At 36.3% G+C, this 12434-nt stretch overlaps 1 pseudogene; it reads right to left on the bottom strand.

Moving 5' to 3' along the window:
- Positions 1–671: 671 nt before the first annotated feature.
- Positions 672–5840, bottom strand: LOC120126113 (annotated as a pseudogene).
- Between the last annotated feature and the right edge of the window lie 6594 nt (positions 5841–12434).

The following is a 12434-nucleotide window of genomic DNA, read 5'->3' as shown; positions in this document are numbered from 1 at the left end:
ATTCAAACTCGATCAATTGCACTACAAATTTATTGACATAATCTTCATTTACTACATCAAATTTATTGACATAAGCTTCATTTTATATATCAATCTTCAACTCAACTAATTAAATTAATAATAAAAAGCCTACATTCTCATCAAGTAATCCGAGTGATTATAGGGAATGTTACCCATTTAATATTCTAAGTTCGAGTAATTGTTTCTGCAATGGGTGTATATATTTAATAAATAAATAAATGTGATAAAATATTATCTTATAATCACTCAAACTATTAATAAGCAAAACTATTAAAAATAAATGATGGATGGAATCATCTTTGTTTTGTTTAAAATGGATCAGAGGGGCTAGCACCTCATCAAACCTTCCCCAAGTATCTTTTATGGTCATTTTAATAAACTTCAGATTTTTTTTAAAGAGCCAAACTAGATATTATAAAAAAATTCGAATTTAATCAATTCATTGTTTAAAAAAAACCTTTATATAGCATTTTTAAGCTTCTTTTTTAATAATTTAAAAAATAAAATATTTATTTTCCTACAATAAAAGCTTGAAAAAGTAATCAAGAATCAATAGAGAATAAATTTTGGTTCAATTCAAAAAAATTAACATCTAAAATGACTAAATCAACTGTAAGACATTTTAAGGTATAAAAACTTAATAACTTACTACAATTATGTAATATGGGATTAAAAAACTTCACAGCCGTCTCTACTTTTATGTCGAACCTGGTGATATATTATCGCTTGGATCATCAGGGTCGCCCTCCTGATCCAATGACACATCAACTGAAAAATCAAAGGTGAAATGTCTTCAGGCTCTTGTGAACCATCATTACACCTTCGTCCAGTTGAACACCAGCCGGCAATCCCCGAGTATGAGAAGCACCAACCATGTGTTCCGAAGCATGTGAGCCGCCATCATCTTCATTTTGTTCTGAGTTCAACCCGAGCATAAGGACGCCTAGGCTTAATGGCTGTTTAATTTCAAATTGATGATCTGGTTTATGCTGCTGATTAAATCGGCCCTGTATCTTAGCCGGAGAGTTGTAGCACGATTCGCAAAGGTCAAAACCTATTTTCTCGACACAGTCTTTGCATTTGTATCTCTCCCCTATTATTGGAGACATCTGAAAGAGACAGGTAATAAACATGAATTCAACAAATGTGTTTTTCTTACCGAAGTAATAAACAACCAGAGTTGCAATTGCAAAAATGTATAACAACCCATATCTACTCTAGGGTGGCATCAAATATGAGAAATATGATTTCCCAAAGGTTGCTCTGAATGTAACAATACTTGACATGTTACGGTCTATGTTATTTGGAATCGGCTGTAAGTATCAAATACATACTAGAGTTTTGACACTTTTATCCCTAGAAGTACCCTTGTCCAACAAAAATTCATGCAGTGGTATTGAACTTCTTAGTGACAAGAAATCAGTCATATGATAAACAAATTGATCCTTTCTATCGGTAAAGGCATACCGAGTCCTTAAAATGCAAAGGTACAAGTAAATGACAACTTAACCTAGAACTTCTATGTTTAAATTGGTAAACATGATACAAGTATTGAATGATAAAAGTGACTATTTGTAGATCTCAATCTAAGTGATACCTGTAATCACAATAACAAACATGGTTGTTTCACATTTTCTAATAGCAGAGTTGCTCTTTTCATACTACCAATTAGATAAATAAAAGGAATATTATAAGTCTATAATTAATGTTTATTCTTCTTCCCCTAGCCTATTAAATCAATACACTGCAAATTACTTCTAATTCAAACTTACCCCACAATAATCACAGCCCACTCCAACATTGAACTTTAGGCCCATTGCCGAAAAACCAGGATGAGTAGACATCAGTAGAAACTGGCATCGCCCGGTTTGCATGTCGCTGAGCTTGGGTTGAACCTGAGCTCAATTAGCAGAAATGAGTCAAACTACAAACAAAAGAGCAAGAAAAAAATGCAAAGACGTCTATCAAGTTTATCATTGACACTAGGAATATATATGCTTACACAGCTAGTTGTCAGGTTAAGAAAGAAAAGGAAACGAAGGACAACATCTAGATTTCTTTTTCCTAAAAAAAGAGCAACTATTAAAGAATTTTTTGTGTGTGCGCACATGCATGTGTATTTGAGAAACAGAGTCAAGAACGGAAAAAGTAGCTACAGGCTGAAGGTTTAAGTAACTATTTTGCTCTTCCACGCCTGTATCATCGTTGCATTTGCGTGAATAACATTCTTAGTTGCAGTTTTGGGGAAATGCACTATGGATTTACTAAAGGATCAATTATGTTCTCATTAAGACATGCATATAAACATGTGGCTGTGTGATAGTCGGATTTTGTAACCCATTAAAGTGGTTGCAATTAAGAACAAGAAGTAGAAAAAACGAAGGAATGAAATAAAAATTATTAAAGAGTTATCATTAACATATAGAAAAAATTGAACACAACCGAGTCAAGTTGGTGAATATCATGATTAATGATAACTGCACAAGGTAAGTTACATCTGGTTTGATGAGGACAACTTATAGAATACAGAAAATACGTATTTAAAATGATTTTTATATGCTTATCATAACTCATAAGTCAGTACTACCTCTCACTTGAGGAAAAAAGGAAGCCTCCAAGCTAAAATTAAAACTAACCTTAACCTCTGGTTAGTTAATAGCTATTTATTAAGTTCTCAAAAGGAACTTAAAAAGGAAAATACAGCTCAAGTTAAATCATTTTTAAGGCATGAAACAATAGAAAATGATCAGAGCACCCTAAGGTAACTGATGGAAAAATTAAATGATATAAACATCATAAATGATTCTGAGAGCAGGATACCGACAATTGTGTTCTTTGAGGTGTCGTGAATATTCCTCTGGAAACTGCTGCTCCAAGAAATGGTGTAGAATTAAACAAACACCAGAAAATCCATTTGGTTGCAAGCTTTTACAAACTTGACACCTAGGCAGTTCATCATTTGGAATAACAAAACAAGATTCACAATATACTGCACCAAAGAAGAGACCAAAGCATGCTGTCAACAATAATATCTTCTAATCCTATAACTTTTGACGTATCAGGTTAAACGAAATCTCAACTACCATGGCCAATTGAGAACAACTGGTCGAACAAGAAGCCTATTGCATGCAGCACACAGTAAATCTTCAACAGAAACCGCCTTTTGAACTTTATGTTCAGAATCATTGCTTAGTGAAGTCTTTCCTTGGTCCAGAGCATCTGCAACAACTTCAGGGATCCCCGCAGATGGCATCAGTTATTTGGTATACCAATTTCATCCTGCATAGATGTTTTGGTGAATCTCTGAATGAGGGTGATTCTGAATCCTTAGAACAACTTTCTGAATGCCCATTCACTTGGAGACGAGAAAGGGTGTGGCTATTCCCCAAAATATCTGACTTCTCACAAAGCTTTGGTTCAACTAAATTTTGATCAAATTGAAGTGGGAAGTGGCCGGCCTTCTTCTTCTTCTGAACAAGGAAACAAAAAATAAATCATTTCCAACTCTTGAAGAGGCAGGGACAGGGGGGGGGGGGGAAATCTATGGGAAAAATGTTTCCCCACATGGTATGAACATCTTAGTCAGTGAGCTTATATCATCTCACTGGGTATTTTATTCAAAATTTATAATATGTAAACTTCATTCCCAACAAAGTCTTCCAAATGAACAAAGAGGACTTTGGCTAAAAGAACTATCTTCCATGCATCTTAAGCATTTCCTTGCAGACTATTTCATACTAATTTATTAAAAGAATATCTGATTTTACAGGAGCAGGTTATTACCAGCAAATAGTTAGTACTTGGTAATACACATCATCACAGCATACAAGTGTCTGCAGTTTAGAAGCAAAGCTGAACTCTGTCATAGGGATACTATTTTGGCTACTGGGTAGAAGAGATTATGTTCATAGCACAAGAACAATGTTTCTACGATCCAGAAATCTAAAAACTTCAGTTAGGCTTTAAGAAAAATGATAAGCATTTATTTCCTAGGCAAAACTCATAATTTATTAACAAATACTTAGCACTAAAAGAAAGGGGAAAGAAGAAAGGTACCTCTCACTTGTCTTTCCCTTCTCTTATAGGCTATAGGATACAACTTCAGGAGCAAAAAATGCAGCAACTGACAGACACTTGGGAAATGATTATATGCGCATCGACAAATGGGGCAATTGGATTCATGAATGTGATTCATTGCATTGTATACACACCAGAAGCATGAGATATGGCCACAGGCTGCAAGAAAATGGAACATAAAGGTAGCTTACAGGAAAATTCAAAACTTAGTTAAGCATATTGCTTGCTTACCTAATACAACAGGCTTGTAAAGAAGTTCCCTGAAAAACACGAAGAAATCACCTTCAAACATGTATCCAAGAGCTTCAATAAACCAATAACTACCAAGCACACCCAAATTGCAAGAAGTAGTAAACCATATAAGATTAGTGACTAAACAATCCACTTCTTATCACTGATTGATACATGATTCTTTTTTCTAATAATTCCCAAGAAAAGATAATTGAATAAAATCCAAAGCATAATGAAAAGAATGAATTATATGTTTTTATGGCAATAAATGAAAGAACACAACAATAAAGTAAACAAGTTACGAGTTCTGATAGAATTTAATGATACCCCATTTTAATTCAAATATCAAAGTTTTGAAACAGGTACACTTTCTTCTAGCCACTAGCAACCATGAAGTTGCTGCTAACAGCATACTTAAAGGGTCCTATAACCCGTTACAAAACATTCATATGTGGAATTCCCGTAGGTAGCAATTAGCAAAGTTCATTGATATATTGAGATAAACCTCATAAGCATAAGCTCCGTTTTAACTTTCAAGGAATTCATTACTTGGACAAATAAACTGAGCTGAGGTCAAAATTACAGCCACCAAATATACCTAAGCTTGACATAAAACGAAAGAAAAGAAACTTCATCTAAAAATATCTTAATCCTATCTAAATTTATATAGAAACAGAAAGATAAAAAACTGCCTAACAGAAATTCAAAGTAGCGAATGTCAATGTCACTAAAAATTGCATTAACAATTCATAAAAGAAAATCCTTTGGATAATTATTAGGAATTAATTAAAAGAAAAAAAACTGACAGGCAAACGCAACACTGGAACTCGTCGAGGAATTCCTCGGAGGAAAGATTATCGGTTGATTCCGCTTCTTGTGGCTGTTTTTGTTGTGGGCGTTTCAGAGGTTCTTGTTTATCAGTTTCAATCAGGGTTTCATCGATGTTAACATCGGTTTTTCCTGTTTTTCCATGGTTTTTCTTCTGAAACCCAAAGAAAGTAAAGTGAAAAATATAAAATGGCTAGAAGTTGTTATGAACTGGCATCTACCATATGGCTTTCAAATTCCACGTTCAATTTTTCATTTCTCTCATATTTCTAACGACAGTAATGATAAATTATCTCTAATTGGTAGCCCAGCTTTTAAGATTCTTTTATTTTGATCATCACTTTTCTTAAGAAATATTTTAAGGACGGTAAGACCCTTTATTTTCGGTTTGACCAACTTTGGCCACCAGTAGGGATGGATCAAGAGGGCGTAGGGACGGTTGCCCTGAATATTTAAAGACTTTGGCCACCGACAGGGATGGATCGAGGGGACTTGTGGGGATATATTTTAGATTTTTTCTATGTATTTTCTATCAAAAATCTTTTTTCTTTTACCTCTGTAATTTTAGTTCGCCCTCCCCTAAGTTTAAGTTTGTCATCCCTAAGTTTAAGTTTGTTATCCCTAACATAAATCATGTGTCCACCCTTGGTAATCGATTCAAGAATTAAGTGCATTTGTTCCATTATATTATCAGTTCATTTGATTTTAATCCCTCAATCGCTAACATCCGTTAATCTATTACAAAAGTCTAAGTTGACAATAAAAAATAATTTTAAAAAATTACTTTTTTCCTTCTCTTCTCCTTCTTCCTTCTCCTTCTTTCATAACCCGTAAAGAAGATGATGGACAATTGATCTTCTTCTTCTTTCATAACCCGTAAAAGAAGATGATGGACAATCGATTAACTTAGAGGTAAGCAAAACCCTGTAAGGGTGATAATATTGTTTGCCGTTTTTTTCAAAACAAAAAGAAAAAAAAAGTTATTCAACTATTCATCAATCATACAAAAGTCATTCAACTATTCATCAATCATCGCATTCCATAAGCGCTTGAGCTTAACAGTGACATTGATTTTTCATTTAAGAAAATCCTTTGTCCAATAAAGTTCTTACACCGTAACTAATTTTTAGTTTGTTTTAAGAGAAAATAACCTCAGTGACCAAAATCCATATAATATACGATTTTAACCAACTTTTTCCGGATTTGCCAAAATGACCAACAAAATCGCAATGCGATCGCTAATTCGCAACGCGATCTCCATTATCGCAAATCAGTTTCTAGATTCGCAACGCGATTATGACTATCGCAATGCGATTTTCCAATTTCGCGTTGCGATTTTCCCAATTTGCGCAATCGCAATGCGAATTTGGAAAATCGCAATGCGATACTGACTATCGCAATGAATTTTCCTAATTCGCATTGCGATTTACGTATTCGCGTTGCGATTTTCATAATTCGCAATGCGAATACGTAAATCGCAACGCGATTAAGTAAATCGCAATGCGAATTAGGAAAATCGCAATGCGAATACGTAAATCGCAATGCGAATCTTACTATCGCAATGCGATTTACATAGCGCCATTCGTATTAACGCGTATTTTTTTTTTCAAATTCCAAACACGAATTTTTTCTTAATATATCAGAAACTGAACCGTCCACAGTAATCGCAACTCATAACCTCAAACCTAAAATCACAACACTAAGTCCCATCTCCATCTCTCACTCTCTACGGCGAAATCGTCCCCATCTCCGAAGATTTCCTCCCCATCGCCGAAATCCCTCACAACCATTCACGGTCATAAATCCCTCACAATCATTCAGAAATGAAAATCAACCTCCGAGGGTTAGTTTTTTTAATTATTTTTATTTTGAAATTTTACATTATTTTAGGTTTTTCATATTGAAATTGATGATAAGTTTACTGGTAATTTCAATAATAGATTAACCATTTCACTTAGATTTCTTATTAAATTCATTCGATTGCTGCCAATACTGCTAACTATTTAGCCTGTGAAGTTATTTGTCTTTGTTTTGTCTTTTGGTTGAAGTAATGCAGAAGAAGAATAGTTTCGAGAATGAAATCGCAACGCGGAATAACTATCGCAACGAGAGAATCGCAACGCGAAATGAAACTCGCAACGAGATAATCGCAACGCGAATGAAAATCGCAATCGAAACCAAAATCGCATTGCGATTTTCATTTCGCGTTGCGATTCTCTCGTTGCGATAGTCATTTCGCATTGCGATTCTCTCGTTGCGATAGTCATTTCCGCGTTGCGATTTTCATTATCTCGTTGCGATTCATTTCAACCAAAAGACAAAACAGTGTTGCAAATTTTAGTTTCAAGAATAAACTACTATTTATGTTTATTGTTTTTGGTATATCTTCACAGTGTAGTTTTTGGTATATCTAACTTGGTATGTTTATTGTTTTGTAGAAATTTTTTTCGGCTTCATTGACATTAAGGAATAAAGTTAGCCTAGCCACTACAATTGTTTCGAAGCTTTCACCTGCACAAGAAAAGTTTGAGGAAACCTGCTTCGGGCCATGGCTGAGAGTACAGCATCCGGGTGGAGATGCTAATTTGACCCATTTGTGGCTTCAGACCATGACTAGCGATCTACCCGACAGTATACAACGTGGTGAGGAAGAGATGATTTCATTTTCCACCGGCGTAACTTTGGGCGGAAGGAGTTGCTTAATCACTGGTCTACGTTCGGACACGATGATGTAGGCCGGTACACTCGTCATATCACCCGCCCATCATGGTTATCCAGGGTTTTTCCTGATGAGTCAATAGAGAAACCGAACTTACACGTCGACGACATGAAGAAATTGTTAATAAGAAGATGGTTTTACTCGGATGAATGACGTCGATGTGTCGAGTATGCCTTCTACTACTTTGTATGCCAACTTTTAGGCAGGAGGCCAGACAACCTATCCTCAGGAGCTAATATTATTGGTAGAGGACCTAAAAGCATAGAATCTGTTTCCGTGGGGTTCGTATATATGGAAAGCTACCTGGACTAAGTTGTCGTCTGCCTTGATGACCGCAAAAGTTTGGGCGATGGGTCGAAATACACTTTGTCAGGCTTTGTTTGGGCCTTTAAGGTAAGAATTCTATATGTTTTCAAAATTATAATTAATTATTTAAAAATACTAATGTTGTTATTATATTGTTTGTAGATTTGGATATCGAGGCTTTCCCCAGCATGCGGACATATGCATTAAAAACCTCAAATGATTCCTAGGGATTTCCTGGAAGAGGAAACGTCTGTTGGATTGGGAAGACTTAATACCATATGCGACAATAAATAATGTAAGTTAACACAAATACATCAATATAAACAAGTTATAATAGTAGACGTTTAACTTTGTTTGAGTTATATATTTTAGGAGGCCAACATTCCATTAATGAGACTGACACCCACGGAGCTGAGCTTGCCACTGATTGGTGGCAGCTAGTCAGCGTTTTCTTGATGCACGAATGATGAGCAGCCTCCACTTCCTCCACTTCGAGAGCCATCACCTCCCAGAGCCACCACTGATCGACCCGACTATACACCTCTACAACGAGAGCCATCACCTATCCGTCACATCATCGAGCCTCTTCTCCACCATCACTCATGATAGGCGACCGAAAAAGATGCCATGACTTCTATCTCCCTGTTCTCCACCCCACCTCCACGGGATGATCAAGGAGTTACGTGATGAGGTCAATGCCTTGCGTGAGGAGATCGTACTCTACGCGATACGATGGTGCATGGCGTGTGGAGGTGTCTACTTTACGTGTGAGGTTGCCGCTCTACGTGAGATGGTAGTATTGTTGCAGAATGAGTTCATACTCTACGCAACGAGGTAAGTTTAAGATTTTCCATATTTAACTTGATGATAAATTTACTCGTAATTTCACTTAAATTAACCATTTCACTTAGATTGCTTAGTAAATTTTTCGGTTGCTGCCAGTACTGCTAAATGTTTATAACACTGTGAAGTTAGTATTTGTCTTTTGTTTTGTCTTTTGGTTGAAGTAAATTTATTCGGTTGCTTCCAATTCTGCTAAACTGTGTTTCTTTAACACTGTGAAGTTAGTATTTGTCTTTGTTTGTCTTTTGGTTGAAAGTTTGAAATATATTGTCTTTGTTTTCACTGTTTAAATATCATGTCTGTTTATTTACTGATATTTGTATTTAATTATTTAGCGGACCGATAAGGTGGATGCTTTACGTCGGGTTTTTCTTGCACGACAGAGTTCACGCATCAGACGGCGTGCACGTGCTATTAAGTCTCCGTACACCCCAATAGTGCGAAGACACCGCAAGAAGAAGCCCGACTCGCCTATCATCCCTCAAGAGTCCACTCCTATCGTTGAAGAGGCCCCTATCATTCCTCGAGAGTCCCCTCCCACCGTTCAAGAGGCCACTGTCATCGTTGAAGAGGTCCCTCCCACCATTCAAGAGCCCGATTCACATGGCGTCATATGTAGGATTCTTGAGAAACCTCTGACGTGTCGGACATGATGGATTCAAGTTGGCTCTCGTATGAGTTACCGGCCAGTACCATACCGGTATCTGAAGTGGAGAGGAAACAACTACCGGACACAATTCTGGATAACACCCTTTGGGCTAAGACCGCAGTTGATTTTATCTACATGAGCGGAGCCAGGGGTTTCATTGACATATGCAAGCTCAACGATGATATCTATTGTTGCTTGATCGGTCTTAGTGGGGCGTATTATTAGGGGTCGAAGACAATGGCTATTTCGATGGAGGGGTAGTCTTATTTTTCTTATATTTTAATTTGATTATTTTTTTAAATTATGTAAGTTACTAATATATGTCTTTTTTTGTAAATAGCATATCGATGCGTGGGTGTCACGTCTTCTAATAATTAGGAAACTTAAGGAAATTAAAAGAAATACACAATATACAATTATGCCAACGTCTTTTAACGCCGTTCACTTGAAGAATAACGAGATGAATCATTTGCGTTGGGAAATGGACAAGCTAAACTTTATCTTGCATGGGGGAGGTCGATAAGGTTAGTGTTTATTTTAGATTGAGTTTAAAGGTATTCATAAATAAGTGCGCAAATGAATGAATTATTACTTATGATTGCAGGTGTTTATCCCTGTTTTGGAACGTAAACATTGGCTTCTCGTCGAGCTTCAGATCCCATCCCTTAAGGCAATAGTATATGACAACATGATAAATTACATATCATTGGCTGATTTAAGAGATATATTAAGGGATGGAGCTCTCATTTGGCTAAATTCTTGGATGCAATAAATTATTGGACTCGTTCTGGAAACAAGAAGCCAAAGAAGCTCAATATTACAGTTAGCAGAGACGAGACCGCACCACAACAAACGAAATGACCAGAGGGGATTGTGGTCCTCTCGTATGCTTGGCGTTGGACCGTTTGATCACAGGAAGTATAAAGTATCTACCTCCCACCGATAGAGATAGAGCTACAGTGCTTGTGGTTTTGGCATTATATGGCTAGATTGATATATACGAGACGCTGCCTACCTGCATCGCGTTATAAAAATGTCCATAAACAATTGGTATGTTTATAGGCTTGTGTTTGAAATGTTTGGTTAAGTACCTAGAATTCAATAATTTGTGTTTGTAGGTTTTAGATGTGTAGAAAGTGTTGTTTGAGCAAATGTTTAGTTTATGCAGGTTAATCTCAGAAGTAATGGGTAATTTCGGGAATGATGACTTAGAGCGTTGATTGATTCTGCACTATTAGACGTCATGAAACCATATCTTGCTCCAAGTTGATGTACTCTTGACCATCTTTCAAACCCGACATCTTCTAGTATTGAGCACACTGAGCAAAACACATCTTAAACAGTTTATATGCTATTGAAATCCCTTCCGATAAGCTTTTACAGCCTTCCATATGTCCATTTTGCTTTTTTATACCAGCAGACCTTGATTTTAGATTTCTATACAAATGAACACCACAAAGTCCATGAAAAGCATCTGGGAAACACCTTCTAACAGTGTTGTCAATTGAGTTTCCCTATCGGATATGATTGTCAGATTGCTAATAGGACCTATGCAATCCCTAAGATGCCCCATAAACCATGTCCATGAATCAGAGGTTTCAGATTTACCAACCCGTAAGCTATTGGCAATATCTCATTGTTAGCATCCATGGCTACTGCTAATAAGTTTACTCCAAGGTATCGACCTTTCAAATGTGCTCCGTCAACTATAATAACTGGGCGCATGCAAGTAATAAACGAACGAATATAAATAATATACACAAGAAATATAATCATTTAAATGTGAAATGCATGTAACTAACAAAAATGAGTCAAATATATTGATTTACTAACCGCAGCACCAATGGCGATAAACAGTAACTAAAGCGTCCATCTCTATGTTTTGATATGAGTTACCGACCCAGGATTTTTCAGCTTTAAATGTGACAATAAGCCGGCAGTTGGGCAAGCGATGCTTCTGGCGACCCCCTCAACAATTCCAAGGCATAACATTTGGCTCTCCAAGTTGAGAATATGATATACTAATCTTGAAACGAGATTCATGTCAGTCATAATTTCATGTCCCCGATATACCCTGCCATTCAAAAACATTAACTCAGCCAGAAAACCACCCAAAACCTTTTGTTTGCCTGTCTATGGTGAGGAAAAACTTGGGTTCTTGAACATGTATGTTTATCAATAAAAGTCCTAACTTGAAACATTTCGCAATCTTTTATCCTCTTTGCAATCATAGGCCATGTACAATTTTTTGTCAATCATACACCTTGTTTCGAAACGATCTTTGCTTGATTTGTTAACTTTTAGTTGATAGCCATCTTCCACACATTTCGTATACAAAGTTCAGTCTTCCTTTGATCAAAACAATCATTTCTTGATACGAATAACTTTGTGTAACAATCAACTGCTTTCTTTACCAACTTTCTTCCGTATCTGAAGTAATTTGGCATATTCCAGTTATACTCCGTGGCATTTTCTTTTCTTTGGGGACTTTTTCTTTTTCTTCTTATTTTCTTCTTCAGGATTATGATTACAGAATGGATGTTCAACATGTTCATTCACAGTCGTAACTTCCTCCTCATTATCATCAACAAACATCTTCCTCCGGCAATGGTTGTTCATCATCAAAATTCGGGTATTGACCAATATCAAAATCATTACACGCAGGGTCTGTTTCTTCTTCTGAAAAATCATCAAAATCCGAGTATTGACCAATATCAAAGTCCGGGTATTGACCAAGATCAAATTTCGAATACTGACTAG

Source organism: Hibiscus syriacus, unplaced genomic scaffold (assembly GCF_006381635.1).
Source record: "Hibiscus syriacus cultivar Baekdansim isolate YM2019G1 unplaced genomic scaffold, ASM638163v2 tig00110450_pilon, whole genome shotgun sequence".
Taxonomy (NCBI): Eukaryota; Viridiplantae; Streptophyta; class Magnoliopsida; order Malvales; family Malvaceae; genus Hibiscus; species Hibiscus syriacus.
Note: the sequence above shows the minus strand (reverse complement) of the source record. Positions and strands in the feature narration are given on the sequence as shown.